The sequence below is a fragment of the Gallus gallus genome, chromosome 1 (genome assembly GCF_016699485.2).
Source record: "Gallus gallus isolate bGalGal1 chromosome 1, bGalGal1.mat.broiler.GRCg7b, whole genome shotgun sequence".
In the NCBI taxonomy this organism is placed as follows: Eukaryota; Metazoa; Chordata; class Aves; order Galliformes; family Phasianidae; genus Gallus; species Gallus gallus.
Window position 1 is genome coordinate 167,450,445 of NC_052532.1, and position 27,992 is coordinate 167,478,436.

At 46.2% G+C, this 27,992-nt stretch overlaps 1 long non-coding RNA gene across 1 annotated transcript; it reads right to left on the bottom strand.

The window, feature by feature from the left end:
- Window positions 1-27,668, bottom strand: LOC112531563. The gene is made up of 7 exons (XR_005843811.2): window positions 25,963-27,668; window positions 24,420-24,588; window positions 12,967-13,051; window positions 5,651-5,841; window positions 2,503-2,648; window positions 1,812-1,915; window positions 1-154 (listed from the first exon to the last, which is right to left on the bottom strand). It is a non-coding gene; the product is annotated as an uncharacterized LOC112531563 (long non-coding RNA).
- Window positions 27,669-27,992: the final 324 nt, after the last annotated feature.

The window sequence follows — 27,992 nt, forward strand, 5'->3', positions numbered from 1 at the left end:
TAGTGTAAAAAGTGATGAATTTATTGCTCCGTTCATTAGTATACGGATTGAGGAAAGGAAGGGAGGGCAGGTAGCAAGTCTGGTTGGGTGCTTGCCACGAGCCTGGGTGAGGACTGCAGTCTTGGAGGCAGCAGGAGGAAGACACAGATGAAAGCTGAAAAAATAAATAAATGAAAATCGTACTCATTTTTAACCAGCAGCACAATTTGTGTATCACACAAGAGCTGTACAAGCCACGCTGAGCCTTCTATGATTGGTATGCGTATGTTTAGAGCACTGCTTCAGGAGAGGGCAAGAGAGAGCTCTTCCCAGGACTGTGGGAGCCCTTCCACTTATAGCTGTGAATTAATTCCAATTAGCCCTAGAAATGAGCCTCTCTGGCTCTTTGTTCTCTGAAATTGTTCTTTTCAGAGACAGGCTCCTCAATTAGCAGCTAATTACGATGGTCTTGCCTCCTCATGGATAGACGGGGCATAAAAAGCCACAGTCCTTGACAGCTGTGGGAGATCTGCCTTCAGCTTGAGAAGCGGAATTATTGATATCGATTTCAAGGGTCTCTGGCTCCTGTCTGTAAATCCCTCACAACCTGAAACAACATTATTTGTGACACTACTGAGAATTATTTGATGCTGTGAGCTCTGGAAAATACATCACAACTCCAGCCCTCACCAAATGTGCTGAAATCAAAAGTAGACAGGCTGTATGCCTGATGGCATGTCTCTCCTCTCCTCTTCTACAGCAGTGAATGAGGAAACCAGATGCACACCCCGGCACATTTTGAGGAACAGCTAGGTGTTCCCAGGCTGTGTTTTGCTATCACCTGCCTTTCTCTTTAAATGTTGTTGTACAATGATTTTAGTAAGGCTGCTCAGGGAGGTGGTGAAGTCACCATCCCTGGAGGTGTTCAAGAACGGCGTAGAGGTGGCACTGAGGGATGTGGTTAGTGGGTATGGTGGGGATGGGCTGACAGTTGGACTAGATGATCTTAATGACCTTTTCCAACCTTAATGGTTTTATGATTTTATGATTCAGCTCTCCATAAATTTGTCTAACTTGTTCTTGAACATGCCAATACTACCCGCACCCGTAGTCTTTTGCAGGAATCAATCTCAGGGAGCCACTACTCCTTGTAAGAGAAATGGGCTTTCTTTCATCTAAGATCCTCATTCAAACATCGTTTTTGCAATGTGCACTCTCACTTTCAAGCTGCATACAGTTCTTCGATGCATGCAGAAGGAGAAAATGGTTTGTTTGTTTTTTAATCTGACTGTACTAGGGTCTGTGTGTACAAGCAGTACTTCCTGAAGGACGTGACAGAATTGTGCTAGCAGCACGATTTTCAGCTACTTGTAGATATACAGTTGCTCTAACATAACTGGAAATGCAGTCTGCTCTGCAGTTCTCACGTTCCTCTTGTATGACTCTTTCACTGGAGATCTCCATGGAGCAGTTATTGTCTGATATTTCCTTGGCAATACCAGAGGGGGATTAGCAGCATTGAAAGGACTGCAGAGAGGACTGCTTTGAGATAAAATTTCTCTGCAGTTAAGCTGCAGATAAGATGAATGCCAGCTCCAGTTGGCCACAGGCTTTCCCCCACTGAGGATCTACATCTGGATATGAACTTTGCGCAGATATCAATTATTTCCATGCTGCTGTAGAAAGAATCCCTAGACCCCGACTAAATTTCAACCTCAGCTAAGTCACACATCATATCCTTGGTCCAGAGTGTGAAAAGCAAAGCCCTACCACTGGCTTGGTGCATAAACAGCACCTCCTTCCCCATATACTAGGAAAAGAGTGACTGAAACCTTGTTTTTGTGTCACAGGCACTCATGAAATGCAGTATACACGTTGCTGTTGCATTATAGCTCCAGGTATCTGTAGATTTCCTCCCAATGCAAAAATTTATGTCCTGAAGGGAAAACAAACAACTTTAGACTAAATTAGATTACAAAACAGTTATGTTTTCAAACATCTTTATGAAGTTTTTTTAGCATTTCTCTTTCCTACAGAAAACTGTAAGTATTTGCAGCAGCAAATGAATGTAACGTGGCAAACACCCATCAGAAAGGGCAGTGATGTATTCAATCCCGCCCTGAGCAGAGAAAGGAAGCTCTCCAGGTCTCTTCAAGGCTAATTTATAAGAGCAACAAACTAAGAAAGTACACATCTCTGCTTTTGTTTCACATGGCACTTGTCAAGCACGTCTGCTAGGTAGAGCTGCCAGTCTGCTGCCTCTGTCATGGCATATAATAAGCATATGAGCTAGTTGCTTTCAAAGAGGCAACGTACAGGATCCAAACATAAATACTACTGCAAATAAAATGTTTCCCTAAATACTGTGAAATCCAAACCTTTGTCCTTAGCAACATAATTCAAACTGGTGATATCAGTGGGAAAACCACCACGAAGGGTGAAGGATGGAGGGAAGAAAAGGGGGGGCGGGAAGGGGAAAAGTGTATCAGAAGAAAACTGGAGCACTGGATACTCCATACTCACAACCACCGAGAAGGCTCCACTCCATCATCACAGTGAAAGGAAGAAGAAGGTCCACGGCAAGGAGAAACTGCAACAGCCATTATGATGGCGAACAAACAGAGGGAGCACGAGGAACTGAGTCAAGAAGAGCAATATACTGGCAAACACTAAAAAACAAGGGAGAAACTTAAGCGTGTATGCAATAGCATTCAGTGTTCCATAGCATTCTTAATGCTACATTTTTAAATTACCCTTGTTTCCAAACAAAACACAATGGGTTCTTTTACAGAACTCAATGTTTCTGCATACGGAGCCGCTTTCCTGTTGCCTATGAATGAGCACACTTCACTTGTCCAGGTCTGCTTTCTCCCTTGCCACCTCCCCTCTTACATGTCCAGATAGAGCCATTGAGAAGTAAGGACAAGTTTCCAGCCCTTAAAAGTCACCCTCCGTGAGCTGTAATCACTGATCTTAAGCAAGGCTTCCAGCCTGCCCTGGCTGCAATGTAAAACACAAGTATTTAAGTGAGCCCATTTTATCAAGCAATTGAGGCATGCTAAGAGCACGCACATGGTTAATTAGTGCAGTTCCGCCAACAGGCAATAACTCATTAAGCTACAGTAACTCGACTATGTTTGATCATGTGCTTTATGCCCTAAGGTGCTTTATAAGTAAAGCAGTAAAGTCAACTTATCTACCATCTCAATTCCTCTCTCCCTCTTTTTGTTTTTTTTTTTTTCTTTTCCTCCTAACCACACAAAATCGTGGTTAAACCACAGAGGATAATTTCTGGATGCAGAATAGTTCACCACCTTCCCCTTTTTGGCAGGCTGAGCACACGTGAAGATTGTTATCCAGTCTCCTTTCAGCCTTGCCTACCCCAGGCTAAAAACAAACACGTTCCCTCCTTCCCCACAGGCACTGCTCTGCAGACATCCTCTCTGCAGTGTGCTCCCCTAGGGACTGCCTCCTCCTGTTTCCCCAGGTGTAATGCCAGAAATGGGTCCCAGTGATGCAGCTGAAGGGATTAACTCTCACAGCATCCCTGTCGGCACAGCCCAGCCCAATTCTTCTTCCCTCCACAGCCATGTCGTTAGTCCATCACAGCCCCCAGCCCCCAGTGCCACCTGGCTGCTCTGTCCCACCCTGTACCTTTGTAGCTGGTCATTTCCACCTAAGTGCAGATTTGTACTTATCTTCACTAAATTGCATCCTGTTTATTTCCAGATCATTCCCCTAATTGCTGAGCACTCCCGAGCACTAATCCCCTCTTCCCCAGTGTCTCTTGCTCTTAGCCGACACTAACAAAGGGGCTCCCCATCCCTTCATCCACTTTATTAATGAAAATACTGAACAGTCCTGAATCTAGGCCATATCCCTAGAGAAGCAGCTCAATAAATCCTTCCAGTTTGACAGGATTCACTTGATAACTGCTCCCCGAGTACTCAATAATTTTGTCTAACCTAATTCTCCCTATTTTTCTTACAAAAATACTGTAAGCAGCAAGAAAACCTACATTTTGCAAAGTTAATGTTAAGGTAACATGTAGAAGGGGAACAAACATTCATGTGTCAGACCTGACTTCAGCTGTTTTCTATCTGGAGTATTAGTATATGACCAAATGTCATAGTTAACCCATTGCAAACCCATTCCAACATTCACCAGAAGCATCTATTGGTGGAGCCCACTGCAAAAAGGATGATGGGCAAGATGGACGGGGAATAATTTAGTGTAATGGTTCCTAAATCATGGGCTTCCCAACTTCCATGAGCTTTGGACCACGCCCATGTGATTTCCTATTTGCTTCTCATCTCCAAATACCGTTGTATTTGGGTTTCCAACAGCAACCTCCACTCTTGCATAGTTAAAGCTGCTGGACTTCAGTCAAGATCTGAGGCTTTTTTTGCCGTGTTTTGTTTGTTCATTTTTATACATTTATCCTCTGTATAGAGAGGAAGGATTTCCAGGAGGGGGAAATGGAGACATCTATTTCACTCACTTGAGCTCTATTAATGATGCGATTTGCATAGTGAAATACAGTGTGTAACAAGTACAGATACACAGAGACCTTTTTATACTTCTCATCATCCTGGAGAAAAAAGGAACATGCAAGAAGGTAAAACAGAAATGTAGCCCTAAATACGTGTGATACTGCACAGCACGGTAATAAAATATTGCTCACTTAAGCAGGAGCCTTTGAACCGCTCACTAGAGAAGCCCTTCCTTCTCAATTGGTTTTTATAGGCAGCCTAGGGAGATTATGTGCTTAAGTTAGTCATTTAAATTTAGAGAGCTTGAACAAACACTGCAAACTCCCCTTCTCTCTCCCAGAAGAAATAGCTCATGATGACATAAGAGCATGTCATCATACCGTAAGAAAATAGATATGATAACAGCAAAAGTATTTCAGTCACTCTTAAATCTGGTGGTTGAGCTTGGTGGGGTTTTTCTTTTTTTTCCTGTTGTTCTTCGTCTAACATCAATTGTGCCTAATAACAGTATCCAAGCAGATGATGCAAATCAAGAGAGTGCATTTCTGATCGCTGGTCAAGCGCTCGCATTGTGCTAATGAGAAACTGAGCTGTAAAATCAAGTCAAAATATTTTTTCCGTGGCTCCCGGTGGAGGTCAGAGCAAATGCCCATTTGTACTTCCTCTAGCTCTGCAGGCAGCTTGGCGTCCCTTCCATGGGCAATGAGTCCTGCCAGAAAAGCCCATCAGGTCTTTCAGGTTCCCACTGGCAGGAAAAGTACCACACTCGATGCACCAACATTTGGAAAACAGAGAATGTGCTGAGTCTCAATGTCCTCGGAGTCTCCATAAATCACTCATAGAAAAGAGTGGGGATTTAGTTGGGCAGCACATTGTATGCCCAAAGCGGAGCTGGAGGAGGACCTCCAGAGTCGCTATAGAGGGATTTCATCACAAGGAAGGGAGGCTGAGCAAACAGCGAGGATGTCAACAACATCCTGTCCTTGCAGAGAGGAGAACGGCTTTTGAAGGAATGACAGAGCTTTGGATCTCAGCTCCCCGAGGCAAGTTCAGGCAAGTTCAGACTCATTGCTTTTGTACGATAGAAGGTTTGGGTTTATTATTAGATCGAACTCAAAAGAGCCTTGCCAAGTTTGAAAGTTCATGATGTTTCAAGCAAAGAAAAGGAAGTGTCTTACCTCTCACAGAGGCTCGTTTCTCCGTTATGAAACAGCCCAGGAACTATTTAGCTCTTGTTCCCAGCGATGTCTGAAGCATGAATGGAAGATGGCTGGAGAATAGCCTGCCGAAACCCGGAGGCAGATCTGCCCTTCACAGCCGTGTTTCTCCTCAGAGTGAAATGCTCATTTCCCAGGTTTGTTTTTTTCCACTGCAAATGAGATAAACATTTGATACAGCGCAGACAAAATAGTCTGCTGCGAGGCTCATGCAGGCATTGCTAACTACTCAAATGGGAGAAGATAGAGTGGGAACAAAATTCATGCAACCTCAGGGTTTGCTCCCCTTGCTTACAGCTCTTCCTCACCCTCCCCAGACCCTCTCTCCAAGCCATCTAGGTATTGCCTAAATCTGAAGGCTGTCTCTGAGCCTCACTGCTCTCAAGTGGACACATCTTCTGGTTTGCAGCCCTAGGCAACATCAGCCAGTCCATACTCAATGGTTTCGTACCCACCGTCTCCCCAGCTTAAATAGCTCATTCCATTCCTTTGGGGAGAGGCAGCAACCGGAGCTCCTCTCAGTCTCAGATTTGCTAAAGAATATGATCCAAAACCTTTTATTCACTTTCTATCAGTTATGTCATTTTTTCCCAATAACCTGTTTTAGATGCTTATCTGCATGTGATCTCAGTAAAATTTATATCTCACAAATGTGAGTAATTAGAATTGAACCAGGACTTGCCAGCACCTTCATTGGCACTCGTAGTTATCCCCTTCCATACTGGCTTTGGTACCTACTGGGGCTGCTTTGCATTTTTCATAGTCTCCTTACATCCGTGGTCATGGACAATCAAGTCTAGGGCTCAGACCCATGCAGCCTTGTTCTATTTCAATGGACAGATTTCTCAGAGGATAGCACACAACTTCTTTTCCGCATCATTTTCAGTTCTGTGCTGTCCCATTTCATCTCACACCTATTACCCCACGCCTTAAACCCATCCAGTTCTACCCAAAAAACTGCTCTGTGGTGACAGTGAATCAACGCACACTTCATCAGTACACTCCCATTTGTCTGTGCCAAAAACATTCATGTAAGTATTTACCAGAAGCAAACCCAAGACCCATCTTTAAGGAATCTCATTGGTAGGTTCTCTCTGGTGTGACACTCTCCTAAAATACAGGAAGTGTTTCTCACCACGGGCCAACTCTTTATCTATCTCGTCATTCTTATTAATGTCCATCGTTATTAGTTTCCCTGATAATTTCCCTGGTTTCTGTGTATCAAAATGACCTGTTGCATTTCAGCTATCTTAGATCTACTTCACCTCTTGTGCATAGAAAATCTTACCGTTATACGCCCCTCTTTCAGTTGTCTATCAGACTGGGCTGCCTTGAATTGCTTCTGCTAAACCCAGACTACATTTGACAGGCATCAGACTTTCCCCCCAAACACCATTCTAATGTTTATTTCTCCTTCATATTTTGTTTGAGGCCTTTCCTAACACTGAGGTGACAGCAGTCGACTGGCTAGGAACAATTTCCCATTTTCAGAACCTGGGTAAACAACTCTGACTGGGGAGGTTTACACAACAAGTAGTTACTGTTGGATTCATGACTTCATGTAGTCTGGTGAATGAATCTCTAGGGGTCCTGGGACAGAAATGGTCTTGTCAACATGGTAAATTGCACTGACCATACTGCCTTGTTTTCACCTGTGGTGTGGCTCCTTGTTTTTGCATGCCCTAATTCCTAACAGTCTCCCTATTTTTACATTCTCCCTGAATATCTGACATCTTCTTATAGAAAACTGAATTATGCAGTTTTATGTTTATGATTCTATGATTACTAGCTTGGTACACCATCTGAACATCTCTAGTATCTGTCTCTTCCCTCACTGCCCCCTTACTCACCTCTTTTGTCTCCTTTTTACTTATGCCACTGAGAGGACTTATCTGCTTGCTGTCCTTGCAAAGCCTAACTGTGCCTTGATCTACAGCAACTTGCTATTTACATCAACCCATGGAGACCTCTTTGCTTTTCCCAGTTCTTTTTGGTTCCTCTTTCTCTCCCTCTGTTGCTTTGCCCAGAGTATTTGGAGCCTTCCCTTGTTAAGTGCCCAAAAGAGCCTGACTCGTGGTTATGCCACGCATACATGCTATGCCATTGCATACTGCAATGATTTCTCTCATCTTGTATGTGTGGGGAGCTCAAACTTAAAATGCATACCCCTACACAGAGGTTAGATTGGATGAGCATCCTTTCCAGCGCTGCTGTGCCTGCTGCCCCATCCCACAGCCCTGTCCTATTCCAGGGGGCTGAGGGACAATTCAGTCCCTGCTGGTGTTTCCTTCCCAGCATGCTAACTGAGTGCTGAAGTGGCAGCAGTGCTGATGTTACGTGCCAGATCAAATGAATGGGAAAGGAATATTTTTGTTATTTTGAAATGCCAAATTGATTTCACGTCCAGCTGGCACTAATTCTCTCTCCTCCTCTTTTCTCCCTCCCCCACCTCCATCAACTTTTTACTTAAAAAGTAGAAGTATTTCCCTGCTTGTTTTGGAAGCCTTTTCTGAAGGCTTTCAAGAAAAAAAAGCAAAATATCAAAATAAAGGCAATTTTTTTTCCTGCACTGATGATATTAGATACCCATCACTTCCACAATTAACATGTTGTCATAAGACATATGCCGTCAGTGGGGTTTTCTTCCCACCTCTGCTCTTTAAACACAGCAGAAGTCCCCTTTTCTCCATAAAAAGAAGGAGAAAATCATGTGAACACCAGTGTGGGCTGGTGCCAGCACAGGCACCAAGTACACCCATCACTGAACAGAAGCAAGCAGCAGGGCTCAGAGGCAGGACTCACCATGAAATAAAGCATGGGTGTGCAACCTTTTGGCTTGCCTGGGCCTCACTGAATGAAGAGGAATCATCTTGGATCGCTCCAGAAGTAATTCCTTCTATTTATTTTTCATGGAAACAACAGATATAAAGAGCACAACAACACTACTTGATAGAGCAGATTCTCAGCTACAAAACACTATTTTTTCCACAGTCACCACTGTGATCTATGCATTTTCACCAGCAATGAACAAGAACCTGCATGCCCCACTTGTAAAAAATCTGCACCAGTGGAGGAGAACCGCTGTCGCTGTTGCAGCTGCTGAAGTGCACCACCCACTACCTCACTGTGCTCACATCCACTGGCTGGTCTCCACCGACATTCAGTAAGTGTCAGTGAATGTCAGTGGGTGCTATTTTTTCTGCACGGAGGAATTCAGTGACACACCTTTGCTTCACACGCACTTCCACATCAGACACCATTCTGTCAGAGTGCCCCTTTGCTGCCATCTGACACGTGACAACAAAACGCAACGGAATATTGGTGGGAAGGTTCAGCCTCTACTGTCATACCATCAGTATCTGCTTCTGACATCATGGGCCGACATCATAAAACGGGAGGCATTACTTTCAGAGCAGCCCTCATTAAATATATAAACAGTTGATATATATAAAGTAACAAAACTTATTTTAATTTTTAATGTTTTCTAATAAAACATATACAAAAGAGAGCAACAAAACTATAAGACCAGTGGGATATGGAACCTTGTTTTTGTGAAACTAATGCTCCAGGCTGGTTGGATGACAGGGGTTGCAACTAGTAGTGAGTTCTCCAGGAGCTCAGTAGAGACTTTGGATGAAATTTTGCTCTTCCTGCACTTCATCCTTCAAAATAGTTGTTCTCAAATGTATATACTGCCAAAAGGAAGTGATGTGAATAAGGCACTACTGTGAAGTGAGGGTCTGGTAAAGACCTCCGGTAAAGAGACACGATCAGATTTGTAATTGCAACTCTATGCAGTCCACTTGGAAATTCACAAGTAACGCTTATGCTTACTGAAAACAGAGTCCCAAACAAACCAAAATACTGATGATTTATTTGAGGTTGGCAGTGCACCGCTGTTTGGGTGCTGCTGAGCGGCCTGGCCGGGCCACAGCCACCGCCATGATGGCACAGGACAGGGGGAGGCCGCACTGCCAGCTGTGCTGGGGCACATGGGGCCTGTAGGCCGGACATGCCTGAAATAAAGCCTAAGCACTTGGGAACAGGGTCTCAGACGTTGTTACTCGGTGTATCTATCTGTCCCATCTCCAAAATCTCACATATATTTTTTTTCATTAGGCTTCCAAAGAGGTTATCTAATCTTGCCTTGAATACGTTGTCTGTTTGGATCATAATTACCCTGCTGGCAAAGTACTCCATTATCTGATGTCCTTTCTGATAGGCATTTCTTTCCAATAACACGGGCTCTGTCATGCTTCTCTTAAGCAACAGCCACTTACTCCTGTCTCTGTTTGTGACTCCCACCCTCAGAAGCTGATTCCTTCCAGCCAGGCGGTATCCTCAGCTTGATTTTTAACGGTATCAGTGGGTGAAAAGACGCAGTTATCACTCATGTTTTTAAGCCTTTTGCCCCTGCATGCTCTTTATTGAAACACTCTCAAGGCTAAGCATCTCCAGAATGTAAAAGCCATCCAAGGAGCTAGAAATGAGAATGCAGTCAAGCCCTTCACATCTGTGAAAAGAGGTGGCATCAGACAGGAGGGCAGCAGCATTTAAAAAGATGTGCTCCAGCATGTTTTCGGAATGCATTCGATACCCACGCCAGCATTACGCAAGTTAGAACTTCATTTTAAAAGGGCCAGGGGAAAACAGAGAGAGGACATTGACATGAAATCTCTCTTCCTCCCCAAATAATTTCTGAGCACTCGAGCTAATTCTATTAGAGTCCTCGAAAGTGAGCAGAAATGCTCTAAAATTAATAGGAAATTTTATAACTAACCAATGAAGAGATTTCAGAGCTCCTGTAATCTGATTAAATACTCTGAATCCAGTTGGCATCCTCCCATATCGTTCTGTATCAGCTGCAATCTTTTAATAGCACAAGCTGCGAGGTACAAAAATAATGTGCCACAATGGCATACAGTTCTCTGAAATACAATTAAACTTTCATTATTTGAATTATCCCTTAAAAATAATCACTTTGGGCTAAATAGGATCAGATTCTTTAGGTTTTTAGGCATAAAGCATAAGCTTTATCTAAAATATTTTACATGGGGAAAAGAAAAAAAAAAGTAAATGGAAAAAAAAATGTGGACTTTCACAGAGGATGTGAGAAGAGGAAGGGAAACCTCAGTAGAAAGGCAGGGCTGAGCCAGCAGCCCCAGTGCCACGTGCCCTGTGCAGCACTCCGGAGCTGCAGAAGGGCCCCCACTGTGTGCCCACCTGCCTGTAGGGCTGCATGGGTGCTGCTCCCTCTGCTCCCAGGAACACCTGTGCAGAAAGGGTGCTTAGAAATTCAACACAAGCTGTCCTTGGCATCGGGCTGAGTGGCTTAAGCAATAGCAGAAGCAAAACTGCAGCCTTTTTTTTTTTTTCTTTTTTTTTGTTTGACAAAAACCAGTGCAGCTCGAAGGGAAGGAGTGCTCCTACGTGCTTGTGTTCTGGAGCCTCTTACGTGGGAACAGGGCTGTTCTCATAGCTGAGGCATGATCTCTGCACGTCCCAAGATTATAACCAGAAGTCTTGTTCAGAGGCACACACACCAGGACACTGCCTGGCTTGTCCAAACTCAGCCTCTGGCACGATGGAAAGCAGAGCTCCCTCGGGAAGCACCAGCCCATGCACGTCAAGGGGAAGAGCCCTGCCACCAGTCCCCATCCTCCTCTATGGCTGCAGCAGATACCAAGGAGCTGGATTCACCCCAGAACTTGGAGGTTTCACTTATTTTTAGCTGCCTCACATAGCTCCAGCAGCAGCTGAGCACACCTGTCATGGCTGGAGCTGCACAGGGCCTTTCATGTCATCGTCACAGTGGTCTTCAGAGAAAAATACATGAGAAGAAACACACGATGTAGTAGGGTTTCATTAAAAAAAATAAAGGGAAAGTACATAGGCTTTGTGTGGGAAAACATCAGGAATAAAAAACAAGCACCCTGTTTTCTTGCACATGCTGTACGAAGAGCGCTGTGAGCATCAGAGGAGATGTGAAGCTGCGGAGGGATTTGCTCACCCCAAGTATTCCCTGTTGTGCTCACAGACCCAAGGCACGCTCTGAGATAAACAATAAGGGAGACAGTCCAAGCAGCACCAAGGGGAGGACTACTTTTTTTCAGATGCCCTCGGTACATCACAGCTGTGCAGGACAGAGCCAGCAGCTTCCTCCTTGCCCACAGGTCCGAAAGTATGCATTTACATTTACAACACTTAGCCAGGCAGCAGTTTGGTGGGCTTTTTTTCCTATCTCAAGGCCCAGATCTGTCCTTTGACACAGAATCATAGAATCGTTGAAGTTGGAAAAGACCACTAAGATCACGCAGCCCAACTGTCACCCCACCCTCACCATGCCATGGATGACTGCAGTCCCTTGGAAATACACATCTACGTGCAAGGTAGGCAAGCACAGGTATGAGACTGAATGAGTAGCTGTGGCACAGGGGACATGGTTAGTGGGCACAGTGGTGATGGTTTGACGACTGGACTACATGAGCTTAGTGATCTTTTCCAACCTTAATGACTCTATGACTTTATGAACCACGGCACTGGACCCCCAAACTCTCAGTAAACCTAACCAAAAGCTGCAGGTGCTGCCTACCCCCTCAGCTCCCAACATCCCTCTGTTTTGCGAGAACCCCAAAGATCTGTTCTTGCACATGGTCTCAAGGAGCCTCACAGTGAGCGACTCAGGGTCAGCTTTGACCAAGTAAACAAGGAGGTACCTTCAGCTTTGCCACCAGAACTGCTGCGGTGTTTCATATTAAACAGCGCCTAGTCCTATTTCACCTGTAAAATATTTATGGCGCATTTCTGCATGGATAGGAAAGATAATTGCTTTAATTAAATGTCAAAGCTCGCACTATTTTATGACGCAGAGAAATTCAAAATATCTATGACCTAAAGCATGCTTTTGGCAATGGTACCCTGGGCAGAGACTGCATCTGTTCCATGGACCTGGAGGACTCCAGGATTAACTCAGGTCAGGCAGCTCACACATTCCCACCTCACTTCCATGAACATCCCTGGAACAAATCACAGGCAGTTTTGGAAGAACTTGGAATAAATTAAGGAGGCTAACAACCGTCAGCATGCATGAAACCAATCTAATTGCACTATGTCAGACCAGCCTACACTTGCTACAGGATAGTGGGAGAATTGGTAGATGTCACAAACCTTGATTTTTCAAAGCAAGGACAGTGCGGTCTAAATTGAATTATTACAGGTGGTTTTCAAGAGTGGCTGGAAAATCATAGTTGTAGAGTGGCTCAGTGCTGTGGTCTCACCTCACAGCCAGGCTGAAAGGGCGTGCAGGCAGTGGTCTGTGCAGTCTGTCCCAGCCTGATGGTACTCCACGTTTCCAAAAACAATCTGGGAATAGAACAGAAGGGACACTCGTTGGTGTTATGAAGCTGAAAGAGGCTGCATGTAACAGTGCATAGATTAAGAATTAAAAATACATATAGTGAGGAAATCCCCTGAAACAACATGACTCAGTTTTAACTGGTGAAATGCAAAGTTCTGCATTGCACAGCAAAAGGCAACTTCACAAAATTAGACTGTGCAAGGACCGTGACAGGAGCAGTTCTGGGAAAGTGGGCTGTGGGCTGAGCATAATTCGGTGGTACCTCATCACTATGAAAAGAACTGACTGCAGCCCCCATTCCCCTGCACTGCTCAGGGGGAGGAGGTAGAAGAGGATGAATGGGGGTAAGGTGTTTTTGGCCTGCTTTAAATTCTCGCTGCTCTACTCTGTTAGTAACTGACAATAAATTACATTGATCTCCTTATGGTGAGGCTGTTTTGCCCATGGTGGTAACTGGTGAGCGATCTCCTTGTTCTTATCTCAGCCCTTAGGATCACAGAATCATAGAATGGCCTGGGTTGAAAAGGACCCTAATGATCATTGAGTTTCAACCCCCCTGCTATGTGCAGGGTCGCCAACCACCAGACCAGGCTGCCCAGAGCCACATCCAGCCTGGCCTTGAATGTCTCCAGGGATGGGGCATCCACAGCCTCCTTGGGCAACCTGTTCCAGTGTGTCAACATTCTCTGGGGGAAAAACTTCTTCCTAATATCCAACCTAAACCTCCCCTGTCCCAGTTTAAAACCATTCCCCCTTGTCCTATCACTTTCCACCCTCATAAACAGTTATTCCCCTTCCTGTTTATACGCTCCCTTCAAGTACTGGAAGGCCACAATGAGGTCTCCCCGGTGCCTTCTCTTCTCCAAGCTAAACCAGCCCAGTTCCCTCAGTCTTTCCTCACAGAAGAGGTGCTCCAGCCCTCTGATCATCTTCCAAGGTTGCAAAAGACCTCTAAGATCATCCAGTCCAACCATCCACCTACCATCAGTGTTTCCCACTAAACCATGTCTTGGACCCTATTTCACTGTATTTCCCCCTCCTCTTTGTTTGAGTAGGAGTGGTTAGAGAGTGGTGCAGACTCCCAGCTTGAGACAACCAGAAGATAATCCTTAAAGACATGGTGGAGGTTGTTCTTCCCTAACTTCAGATCAGTGTGTAGGTCGCTGCAGTTATATACTGGACACATAGCAAAGAGTCCACCTCTAAAAGATAACGTAGCTGATACTGATGGAGAAGAAAGGATCTCAGCAGGATTAAAAAAGGCAATAGCTGATGTGCCGAGGAGCAGACAATTCCTTTATGTCCCCTGGAATGTAAAGTTGGGGGAGGACTGTACCATATCATAAAACTGCAGAAAGAATCTTTATGTCTCGCTCTTCTGGAATGCAGCAAGCTCAAGTTCATCACACTGTCTTTGGAAGGTAACTTCTAGGTTTCCCAGCTCTGGATTAAGCTGCCTCAACTTCACACCTGAAGAAGGAACTCCGATCCCGAATTTTTAATGCTTTTTCAGAGATAAATCAGTCTGTCTTACAAAATGCCTAACTATCACAATGCCGTCTTATCTCGGAAAACAGAAGTATCTGTGCTTTATGCAATAATGTAAGGAATTGTGGAAAAGGGTCCGGAAGGGTCCTTTTGTCCATGGAAGGATTTATCTCAGTGCTGGTGAATGCCCTTCCCAAATGGCCTTAAAAATCTGTGACAGTGGAGATCCTACAGCCTGTTCCCTGCAGACAGCTTTTCCTAACATCCAATCTTCGTTTCCCATGCTGTAGTTTCAGGTCATTACAAGACGCTCCTGTGTACATTCTTGATACACTGCTGATTCTTCCATTGAAGAACCACAGTGACACTGTCTTTACAAACCCAGTCATTCCTAAATTTGGTACTCCCTCTTATCCTTTTCCATAAACATCTATAAGGACAATGTGCAGCCAAAGTGATGTAGCCTTTGAGCCCTCATGAAGTTAAATATATAGTGAACTATTTCACCTCTTCATTGCCAAATAAAAATGAAAGCCAAAGCAGCATCCAATTGCACATACCAGCCATAGCAGAGAGCTGTCAGCTCGGGCTTCACGCACAGCTGATTGAAAAGCTGACTGATGCACTTAAAATACATGCATATCAATCATCGCTGATGTTAAGAGCTCCAGGGAAAAAAAATAAAAATAAAAATAAAAATAAAAATAAAATAAAATAAAATAAAATAAAATAAAACAACTGAAAGTTTCCAAAAGGAGGAAAATATTCCTCCTCCCTTCAAAAAGCAAGGCAAGCTGCAGGTCTCCTCCATCCTCCATTGGCCGGTGTTCCCAGGGAGCTACTGGCTGTCACATAATTTGAGAGGTGGGTTGAAGGGCAGTGTGGGTACCTCCATTTTCCCTCTCCCCATCCACTCATTTCTGCAGTTTTTACATTACAGCTCAGGGATTACACCATCTCCCCTCCACACCGGTGCAGCCAATGCACAACCAGATAAGGAACACCAAGTGGTGGAGAAGCTGGCACCCCATGGCTTGGACAGGTGTACTCTTCACAAAGTAAAAGCTGTCTGGAGGGTGGGCCCAGAGAGTAGTGGTGAATGGACTTAAATCCAGCCGGTCACCAGTGGTGTTCCTCAAGGGTCAGAATTGGAGCCCATCCTGCTTAACATCTGTATTGATGAGCTGAATAAGGGCACTCAGTGCACCCTCAGGAAGTTTGCAGGTGACATCGAGCTGGGGGGGGCGAGGGAGGGGACTGTTGATCTACCTCAGGGTAGGAAGGCTCTACAGAGGGATCTGAACAGAATGGATCAATGGGCTGAGTTCAGCAAGTGCTGGGGCCTGCAGTTCAGTCACAACAACCCCAGGCAGTGCTACAGGCTTAGGGCAGAGCGGCTGGAAAGCTGCACGGAAGAAAAGGGTCTGGGGTTGTTAGCTGACAGCTGGCTGAACATGAGCCAGCAGTGTTCCCAGGTGGGGCACACTGACCAGTGAAGATGGGATGAGCCATACATCGACACTGGGCACTGTCATCCTCTGCAGTCTAACAAGCCAGTCCCACCTGCCTCCATCTCTCTTCTGTCTCTGTAATACAGCAGAGGAGTTTGATTGCTCAGACTTCAGACCAGGTCCATCTAGTCTTAAACACTGCTCAGGATCTCAGCTCACACAGGTGGGGGTGGTTGGACACAGCTCCTGCCCTAGCGGGGAGCCCTGGTGAGACCTCCTCAAAGTAACGTGCAACACTGTGGTTCACTCTGATTCAAGCTGCAACAAGCACAGAGGACAGAGAGGGACACAGCAATGTTTTCATCCTTCTCTAACAAATGCATGACAAAAGCTGCAGGGAAATCCTCATGACTGCATCCCAGAGTATATTCATCCCCTGCATAAATACCTCAAACTATCTCCAATTATAAAGGCGAGGACTGTACTAGCTAGTTAAGCTGTACATGTGATTAATAATACACCCAGCAACGTAGGACTTGAAGCCTTTATCATGCAAGCCATGCACCCTGCTCTGAGGCCCACAGATGATGCTTTGCATGGGTCAGACGTGGGGATGATTTACAGCTGCTGCAGGATGGAATGCCACAAAGCCTAGAGGGAATAGCAAACCTCGCTAGCTAGGATAATTCATCACTCCTGTCTCTTTGTTAGTCTCTAATTTTAAAAGACGGTTTCCTTCAAGAGCCATCATTACATTTTCAGTCCTAAAACCTTTCAGTTTCTCTGGGGAAACAAACGAGGAAGGGAAAAAAAAGAAGAAAACTTTTCAAAGCTCGGGAGGAAATAATGGGTTTAGTCTGACAGTTTCCTTGTAGGAGATGGGTTGGTAAAGGATTTCCAAGAACAGACTCACGTCAGCCCGTGTTTTGTGTGCAGCAGCATTCCTGGGAAATTTACACACCTGTCACCTAATCGCTGCTTCCTTTGTAAAACAGAAATGACAAACCCAAGTCATTTGCTCGCACTGTCTATTTTTTCTTTTCTTTATCTTCTTGCAGCAAAGTGCCTGACACCTCTTTGAAAAGAAATAGCAGATTTCCTCCCCACTCTGGGATTCAGCACAGGCTGCACTTTACAAGCTGCAAGCAAAGCAGGTTTCCTTCGAGTCGTCGTGGTGTCAGACGATGCAATGTATTATTAAAGCCAACTTCCTGAACACTCAGGTGCCAGATGGCCAAACTATGTGTGTGCAGTCCAGGAGCAGAGCTAGGATGGGCTTGCGACATGCCCCTGGTGTTATCACAACCTATCTCATTAGCAATGTCTTCCGTCGCTTTGGTTTTTAAGCAGTGGAAGCCTGCTGGCCATTTGAGTCCTAGCACATCTAAATGCTCCGCAGGTCTCCGTCAGAGTGCACAAACATTCCCATGGATGCTGGTTAATTCTTGCAAAGCTGAAGTCGTCCTTAGCTGAGCGGTGGGAATGCAACTGGGGCCGGACCTTAATATTCGCCTCCTGTTCCTCGGCACCAGTCACAAAGCCATGAGAAAACAAACAAAGAAGCAATGCTCACAAAGAGACGGCATTCCCAAGGCCTTTGCAGGCTTCTCGGCTAGAGTCAGAAAATGAGCTTTGGAGCAGTTTGTCAAACAATGAAAAGAGAGGCAAGCTGAGGAGAGAAATTTCCTGTATCTCCAGAGCGCAGGGCAGTTCTGCTAGCATACATTTCTTAATATTTTCTTCTCTGTGTGCTTCTCATTGGCACGTTCTATGCTTTAATACATTTCCCATTGCTTTGCAGTTGGGGATTTTTGAAGACCAGACAACGTTCAAGCTGGCAGGGCAACAAGGACTTGAAAATTATATGGGATGTGGCTTGGGCAGAATTTAGCCTGATGACATTGTGGCTGCATTGCAACAGCGGCCTCCAAATCACCTACAGGCCAGAATGCCTGCTGCATGCACAGTTCCAGAGAACTGTGCCATGGTCAACCCGGGGACATGTGGGGTGGGGGCAGGTACAGCTGCAATGGGACTGAGGGGAGACGGTCCCATGGGCTGGAGTTCCTACACTGCATGCAACTGCACGAGTGTACCCTCAGGGGACGATGCACTGCCACGGTGGGCTCACAGAGAGCACCCCAGTGCTTCACGTTGACCGAGGGCTTCCTGCATTTTCCCCAAAGAAAGGATGGAAAGATGCCCTCCCTGCGAGGAAGTCCCCAGAACGCTCCTACAGGTTCTCTCTGTATTTCCCTCAGAGAAGCAAAAATCAAGCTGAGATTCTCATCCATACTGAGGGGTAATGAGATTCCCCATGGGAGGGAGGAATAAGGAGAACCTCAGCCATTACACAGGTCATCGCACCGGGATTGGAAAGCACTCCAACTATTTGGACGCCCCGCCTCGCAGCCAACTCATTGAGCTCAGTAGCATGGCAACATGACGGAGCGGAGCGGTGCCTCTTGAGGCTAATACCATGTGGAGAGATTAAGTGCAAACAAACAGCAACAATAACGGGCTCATTGGCATGCAAGGAGAGCCCATCTGGATCGCAGATGCCACCACCGCGAAGAAATACCCCTTTCTCCTGCTTCTTTGAGCTTCTACAGGTGCCCCAGTGCTGCCCAGCCCCATGCGGCACCGAGAAGTGTCCCATTTGCGGTGGCTGTCAACATCTCCACACCTCTCAGCGAGCCCGAGATGCATCAGGAGTGAGTTAGGAGGTGGTGGAACAGCAGCGGGGAAGTCCTGAAACTGGGGCAGGAGAAGAGAACAAGAGTTAACTGAATGTAAACAAGTCTACAGGGAGGCAGGTGGCAAGCTGGGGTGTGATTCCCAACAGAGCTTCTGGAAGAGGCTGATGGACCACAAAGGGGGATTTATCCCTCTGCCTCCCCCAGTAGAAGTTAAACAAAGCCAAACTTCATATGTTTCTCTTTTAGGAGGAATTGGGAAGTCTGGCAACTACAAAATGAAAATGAGTGGAGGGAAGAAGTTGTCTAGCAAAATTAGCAACACATTTCCTTCCCTGCCTTCCAGAGAGCATGCCCCCTTCCAGCGTGCCAGGTCTGCATAGCGTAAATTATTCCTGTCTAAATTTGAGCCTGTGCTGTTGCTTCTGCCAAGTGTTTACTCTTGAAGGCCGTATTTTTTCAGGCACAGATGATGCTGGATGACACGTGTCATCACAGTGCATGTCCTTGAAAAATATGTACTGTGAAATTGCACTGATGTCCTCCAGGACATGCTGCTCTCGTGTGCAGAGAAAGCGTGCGGAAGGTCTCGGTCAAGAGACCACTCAACGGGTCGCCGTGCCAAGGCTGGATTAAGAGTGGGTGAAGCTTCCCGCTGCCAAATGTCACTGAGTTCACAGATCATCACCAAACCATGACTACGCTTGACTCATACAGATAAGACCTCTGGGCACCTTTTCCCTCAGCTATCTCTGCATTGCTGTTTCCCCCATGAATGAGAGTTGCCCTTTGCGCCACAGCGTGTAAAGCCACAAATTCATCATGTATCGCAGATTCCTTCACATCCAGCAGCTGCTTTGGGCATGCACAGCCATCACACACCACTAGCAATGGCCTTAAGGGCAAAGCAGAGGTGCTGGCTTGTGCTGAAATACCCTATGGCTGTTTTCACACTCCCAAACTCACATTCCTGTTCACCTCTTCCGGCCGCATGCCTCCTGCCAGCACTGAGAGTGGAGCACTTTGAGAAGGTTGGATGATCTCTTTTCGCTCATATTCAGATTTATGAAGGCCTGCATCTGCGAAGCATGATTGTCAAGCCGAATAATTCAGCTGCTGTGCAGGACTACTTTGGTTGTGCCAAGTAGAAGTCTTTTATGGCTGGGGATGTGGCAACCCTATCCTGTCTTCAAAACAAAGACCTCTGAACTGGGCAAGCCCATCACGGTCCTAAGCACCTTTGGCCTTTACTCTCTTGTGGGTCTCTGTCCACGCTAAAGCACACAGATTAGAACAAACAGTACATTTAAAGAGGAAGTTTTATACCCCCTCGTACAGAGAAATGTTTTAAGTTACTGTCTTAAGCTCCAGTGTGTCAAGGTTAGAAACGTTTTCGTTTCATTGTTTGGACTCCCTATGGCCAAAGTCAACACTGGGTTGATGGGAGGGTTTGATATATGGCAGCCCAGCACGATCTCATTGTTGGGAGGTCATAGGATTCGTGCATAAAACAGTCAGGTATGATTAATATTAGGCAGTATGCGTGCACAGAGATGCACAGATCTGTCACTGTGACTACAGATGGAAAGCCCAAGCTGGATGAAGGTCAGACAGGGCACCATGACTCTCTGAGCAGTCAAAACCAGACATCCTATCTCACATGGTGCCACTGGGAGAAGAAAGCCACTTGTCCCAAAATGCCTCTGGGGGCATTCCATGCTGTTGTGCTATGCAGCTTAGGTCCACCCCGCACACCTGTCTGCTCCAGCAAATAGCACGCAGCAAATGGAGGAGCACATCTGTGCTGGGAGCCGCTTCTGCTGTCCTCTGCTATTTTTACACAGTGGCTGTGAATGCTTCCAAAATGAGACACATTGTCACAATTAAACTGAATGCAGTTAATAGCAAACTATATCACAGATTGCAGAGTGAAACCACTTCATATTTCCATGGGGCTTGCTAGAAAAAATATCTTCAATTAATGAGGCACATTGTAAACTTGTTTATATTCTGTCAATTCTGTTCAAGAAACAAATTATCTGTGTGTGATTATGAGGCAAATTTACCCTATAATTTTCCATTTAGCCTCATTTAACTGCCTGGGCTGTTCTGCTGAGCTGAAGAGTTATTCATGGTGCAAAATCTCCTTGTCTTCTTCCCTTGTCCTCTCTCCCCAAATCCAAAAGACGTGACACATCACACACAGACACTGCTCGGTAGCACCAGCTCCGAGCTTCAGAGCCAACAAACAGAGGGCTTGGTCACCTTTCTGGCTTGTTTTGTTCTCTCCAGACTCATAAATCACAGAACCCCAGCACGGCTGAGGCTGGCAGGGCCCTCTGGGTGCCTCTGCTCCAACCTCTGCCTCACTGCCCCAGCAGGGACACCCAGAGCAGGGTGCCCAGGTCCACGTCCAGACACCTCTCGGAGATCCTCATGGAGGAGACCCCACAGCCTCTGGGCAGCCTGTGCCAGTGTTCCATCACTGCACAGCACAGAAGGGCTCCTGGTGTTCAGAGAGAACCTCCTGTCTCCTGGTTTCTGCCCATGGTAAACCAAAAGCCTCTTGTTAGCCAGAAACTGAGCAGAGTGGATATTCTGGAGTCAGCTCAGAGTAGCAGAGTTCACTTCACAAGCGTGTCCCAGCCCCAGACAAAACTGGGGCAACAGGTTTTGGAGGGCAGGGGCTTAATTTACCACCTGCTCCCCAGCATCTGCAGGAAGCATCATCCCCAGTGTGCCTGCAGAGGCGACCCAGGTCCCAGCACTGTAATTGAAACCATACAGTGCTACAGCACTCTGCCATGAAAAGCAGCAGAGGTTGCATTTCATCACTAATCTTGTGGTTTTGCTCACAGCTACAAGTAGCGTTCTCAGTAAAACCAGCACAAGCAAATTTTTGTGTGCTCTTCCTCCAGCCATGTGGGAGGGTCTCTGGGTTGGAGTCTTCCCAGGTTTGAGTATTTTGGGGTAGTTTGGGCCTTGTAATGATGCCTCACTGCATGTTTCAGAACAAGCCATGTCTCTCCCACAGCCACTCATTGCTTCGGGCACACAGGAAGTTCCAAGCAAATCACAATGAGGCAGGGATGTTACAATCCTGAATTAGGACAAATGTCCCCAGCCTTTACACAGCGTCTCTACTTATGCCACATAGGTAGTATCAACCTTAAAATGCCAAACTCCTGCTCATCCTTCCCCAAACCACTGGAAGAGGCTTCCTGGAGCAGCCCAGCAGCAGCAGATCCCATTAATGGGCATCAGTCCCAGGTACACACCTTGGTGCACGGCCACAAGCAAAGGGACAAAGTAGAGATTCATTTCCACAGTAACAACTGTAGAGCCTCTATATACTTATAGCCTCCCACATACATCCTGAAGAGGAAAAGATAACATGAAAACACCAACCAGAAAAACAAACAAAGAGCAGAACTATGGCTGTGGAGCTCCACTTGTTGCTCAGATGCCTTTTATTTTTGGTGTCTGTCCCAGCAGTTTCCAAGAAATCTCCTCCTACCCTATTTCTATGGGAAGGTATAGTGTTACAGTTGAACCCTTCAGGCGTGAACATAGGAGGACAGAGTCAGGCCACCAGGTCAAGTCTGTATTTGTAATAGGAGACGTGAGCAGGGCCAGGTCACTGGAGCAGGCTGCACTTTCCAGAAAAACTAAAAGATGCCCCAAGGGTCCATGGGACCATCAAGAAATAGCAGCACGGTTCTCCTGGGTTGTGCCTGCCTGAACCAAGGGGCAGATTTACAGAACCACAACATGGCTGAAGGTGGCATGGACCTCTGGACCCATCTGCTCCAGCAGGGCGACTCAGAGCAAGGTGCCCAGGGCCGTGTCCACTTGGTTTCTGAAGAGCTCAACAGGGAGGACACCTCCCCCCAGTGACACCAGGCAAACCTTACCCATACCTTGGCAAACAGGCAAAGCTTGGTAGGGCTTATTAGCCTACAGACAGCACCACATGAACACCGCTCATCATTATTTCTATCAATGCACACACACCTTTTGTCATTTCAGATTTTTCCTTACATTGAAAATCATATAGCTTATCTTTTTCTTTTTAGCAATAAGGTCTAAATAAAACAGAAGACGTCAGCAACACACATGAGGAGTAAACTTACTCAGGAGCTTTCCTGTGGGCACAGTCTCACCCAAGTTTATTTCTTTTTAATTTTTAATAAATGTCTTAGAGATTGTAATGCATGGAAAAAAAGCACCTCTTAACCTCTGAAGTCCCACCAGTCCTGTTCATCTCTCACATGGAACCATAATCCTTTCCAGCGGTAACTTGTTGGGATGTCACAAACAAAGGATTATGCCTTCAGGTGAGACAGAGCTTCTTATGAGCTTACAGCTAAACTAGTAAAGAGCCTGTTCTCATGCTAGAACTGCATGCACATATAGACACGTGTGTGACTTAAAACAGTGTGACAATACTGCATACAGATGGATCTACTGGCTCAGAAATGCAGGAATTACTGTTATTCCTAAGCACTGTGCTGAGGTGGTGAAAATGGCTTCTGGGACATTATTTCTTCTGCCAGGTGTACTTTTAAAACACACCATCCAGCAGAAGAGCATAAGTTATTGTCACATGTGTCTTCCCACGGTCAAGTGAGCAATGCTGGGTTTGGGTTGGAGTTCCAACAGGCTGCTACCACTAACCCAGCAACCAGTTGGGTATTTCTGACCTTGGGTGAAACGTGAAAAGCAAAGTGTACTTAAGTTTTAATGCACTTCCTGGTGACACAGCACCTTTCCCTGTGGGAGCAGAATGAGGAAGAAGAGAAGTAATCCTCAGTTGGATAAACTCATTGACTTCACATGGAGAAGCAGGGTGGGTGCAGGAGGGGGTCAGGCCTACCGGTGCTTGTGACACTTGTGACAGCCTTGGCTATGGCTCCCATCTTAGATTTCCTCCCCTCCAAAAGGGACAGCTGTTTCACAAGCTTTGTAAAATCTTATCCAGAGTTTAAAAGGAGGAGGAGACAGTGTGAGAGCTTGGGTGTATGTGTGTGTATGTCTTCAGGTTTGGGCCTGTTTCCAGCTGGCTTGTGGCACGGTGCTGCCTTTCTCCATTGTTCCCGATATGCAATGCAACATAAAAGCAAAAGCCTAAGTAATATGTCAATGACTTGCTTGATTTCACTTTTTCCTATGTACTCAGGTGGCTCCAGAGACATGTTGCCATGTAACTAACTAAAAGAGAGGGAAATGGCCTACGAGGCAGCCTCCAAAGACACAGCACACACTGCAGAACAGTACAGAGGGGCTGGCGTGAGTTCACCAACAGCACATAACACTCCACTGTTTCACACCTACAGCACACAAAAAGATGAATAGAGACATTAAAGTTCCACAAGAATATCTGCGAGCGTGATAAAACACAAATGATCATTTCCAGGAAAACCTGAGATGGTTACAGGCTGCCTTGGATGCCCAAGGAAACCCGTGTGCTCTGTGTCATGAGATGGTGCACAGTGACAGGAGAGCTGGCCCCATGATGGCCATCCTATGCACACAGTGCTTTAAGTGATATGAGGAGTCATTGATACGATTATGGTACAAAGTACAAATATCTCTTAGGCATGTTTTTCTTTCTTCTTGAAAACGATGCATTCTCATGGTACTTACCTCAAATATTATCAAATATTATCAATTTCCTGTCACCAAGCTGCAAGAAATTATCTGCCTACTAAAACAAGAAATCAACAAAAACAACCAACTAGGCTCTGGTGCTTCTGCAGAGAGGGTTCAGGTTAAGAAGCAAGTTCTGAAGTAGCTTAGTGTCCAGCTGTATTTTATGTTGGTATTGTTGGAGCTCCTCCTGTGAAATATCCATGCAAATCCAAAGGACAGTCTTAAGTTCATTTGCTTTGTTATGAGTTCTTCATCCTACAGAAGACCAAATTAAGAACAATGAATCACAGAACCATTAAGGTTGGAAAAGACCACAAAGATCACTAAGTCCAGCTGTCAGCCCATCCCCACCATGCCTACTAATCACGTCCCTCAGTGCCACATCCACATGGTTCTTGAACACCTCCAGGCACAGTGACTCCACCACCTCCCTGGGCAACCTCTTCCAATTCACTACCACTCACTCAGAGGATAATTTTTTTACCTAACATCCACCTGAATCTCCCCTGGCGCAACCTGAGGCCGTTCCCACTCATCCTGTAGCTGTTACCTGGGAGAAGAGGCTGACACCCACCTTATCGCAACCTCCCTTCAAGTTGTTGTAGAGAGCAATAAGGCCGCTCCTGAGCCTCCTCTTCTCCAGACTGAACAATCCCAGTTCCCTCAGCCACTCCCCATAAGTCTTGTATTCCAGATCCTTCACAGTTTCGTTGCCCTTCTCTGGACTCACTCCAAGGCATCAATGTCTTTCTTGTAGAGAGGGACTCAAAACTGAACATGGTACTCAAGGTACAGCCTCACCAGGACTGAGAACAGAGGGGTGATCATCTCCCTGCTGCTTGCACTATCTGATACAAGCCAGGGTACCAGTGGTCCTCTTGGCCACCTGGGCACACCGCTGGCTCATGTTCAGCCAGTTCACATCAAACAAACCAGGCTAATAGATACTGCAACTTAAATGCAAAGTCAGAGCTGCCTCAGACCACGGCTGCAGCTGTTCACCTAATTTCTGAAGGCACCAGCCTTCAGGGCAGGACAAACACAGTTTGCTGGGTGCTCTCAGGGCCGGTGGCGCAATGTAAGCACAACACTTGGAATACAATCCCACCAGTGTCCCCACGCCAGATCCCATAACCTACTTCCTAGGCCCGCTGCCAGTGTTGTGCTATGAGTCATGAAGGGAAACAAACACAAGGAATGTCAAATTAAATAGGACACAAGGCTTTCGCGGTATTTAAAAGCAGAGCAGTTGTGTCACAGCATACAAACCTCTCTGGACCCCTCTTGGACCGGTTCTCATCTCAGTAATAAGACACATCCCTTTAATTAGTTCCACCTAATGAAATTCACAAGGCAGGGAGTGGGAGTTTCGCTCCTGGGTAGAAACCAAAAACTTCACTCGAGCTGCCCGTTTTCTGCAGTCGTCATTAGCAAATTTTATCAAATCTGTGTTAAACAGTAACAACTATTGTTTGCCCAGAACACAAGTCCATTTATGAGCTGCAATACGACACATCGTGGAAACCCCAGACTGAAAGGCACTTCTAAAGAGGAAAAAAAAAAAAAATAAGGACTGGCAAGAAGTAGTAGTTTCAAATGATCAAGAACAAACAACGGAGACACTTCTACCTGATCTTTTAGGCTTCTGTGATCCCATATCCTTGTGGGTTTGGGAATAAACAACGTACCAAATGCATTCCTGATGGTTAGAGGACAACTTCTACCCCTCCAGCTGAAGCTCTGGGAGGTTTGTGCTTATTGCCACAAGCCCAAACAGAAGAAATGTAGGAAGCCTCGAGGCGCACATTTGCTCCTACGGAAATATTGACCCACGAGGGTCTGTTTAAATCCATTTTGGTTCCATGTCTCTCAAGACTAAGCGATATCCATGGCAACAAACAATTTCACTGCAGGAGAGAGCACTCATCCGGGAGGAGCATATAGTCGCTTTGTTTATCGATGGCTGAAAGCCTGAGAGCACAAAGTTTGAACTTTGGGGAGCGATGCTGGAGCTCTGCAGAATGCCCAGGCTCTTTGTCAGGGCACTTCTGCAAACGTAGATCACAGAAGATGGGGAGGGAAATCGACACCTGACCGGCTGTTTTCATTTCCAAACTCTGCTGCGAGGAGACACGCTCACCGTGCAGTGGTGGCTGCCCTTCAGGAAGGTAACAGGAGGGCAAGAGGGAGGGAGCAGATTCTCAGCTATGATTGGAGAAAGGTGCGAACCACCACTAGGGCAAACCACCAGGATGACCAGGCTTTCAGTATAAACTGTTTTCCAGCACCCACTGAGGCCCCTCGGCATACTTGCATGCTTTTGTTGCTGTGACTGCTGACCAATGCATTCACCCTGCTGTTCCACCTTGGGTCCCATAATTATAAGGCCTGATTTACAGGGTTGGTTGTAGCTGCTATTACAAGAAGCTATGCTGCTGGGTGTAGCTGCGGCGCTGATGGGAGGAGGAGGGAGGAAGAGGCACACTGCAGCCTCTCTGCTGCTGCGTGAATACGTGCTGTGCTGGGCAACGCTAACGGAGAGCAAGGAGGAAGCCACAGCCCTCCACGGTCTTCCCCAGCCTTCTTCCCACTTATAAAGCCTCCTTTGATTTGGGCTATGAGGACTCATTTTCCAATTTAGCGCTCAGGGGAAAGTTTCGCAGAGGTTTCAGCAGCAGCTCTAGCCAGCTCTCCTCTCAGGACCTGCGAGAGAAAGGCACAGAGCTCATCTCACTGTGGTCCCACTGGAGCTGAAGGACTGCTTTGCAAGTGAATTATCAATTGCTTCTAACCCAGGAATCTCTTACCAAGACCAGTACCCTTCAACCTGCAAGGACTTGCTCTGCTCTCCAGCCTGTGCTCATGCCTCCACTCAACTGAGATAAAAAGCTCCCAGGAGCATTGCTCAGGGCCTCCAAGACAAATTTCCTGAGCTGCGAGGGAAGCACAGAAGCGCCAAGGTTCAACTTTTAAAGCAGTGTTTTGATGCAATCACCTAACTAAATTACTGCACGACCCCATGTACATCACAGAGTGGTTGGATTGGAATGGACCTTAAGGACTGTCCACTTCCAACACTCTGCCATGGGCAAGGCTGCCACCCATCAGCTCTGGCTGCACAGGGCTCCATCCAACCCAGCCTTGAATGGGGAATCCACAGCAAGGAAGTTGTGGATGAGACATAAACGATATGGTTGATTACAAATTACATCGGTACCACCCCACTGGACATACTTGTCTATACAGTAGTGCTTGTGCAGAGCATATATCAGCATCATCTTTGGGAAACCATAAATGCAAGAGCTACCCTTAACTTTGAGGGACCCTTACTTTGAGAGTCAAAGTGGCTTTATTATCAAAGTCAAGATACTCAGACCAACACGCACCACCTCCTGAAGATGCACATAAGGTAGATAGGTGATGGGGTCTCCTTGGGGATCTTCCAAAGCCACCTGGACACGGCCCTGGGCACCCTGCTCTGGTGTGCCTGCTGGAACAGGGGCTGGAGGAGATGAGCCCAGAGGGCTCTTCCCACATCAGCCATGCTGGGATACCGTGACACCTCCTTTTTGGTTTGCTTTGTTAAAGAGAACAACGAAGTCATGGTTTCTTTCACAGATCTGGCTTCTTGTACCGTGGCCCCCCCCGTACCAAAGACA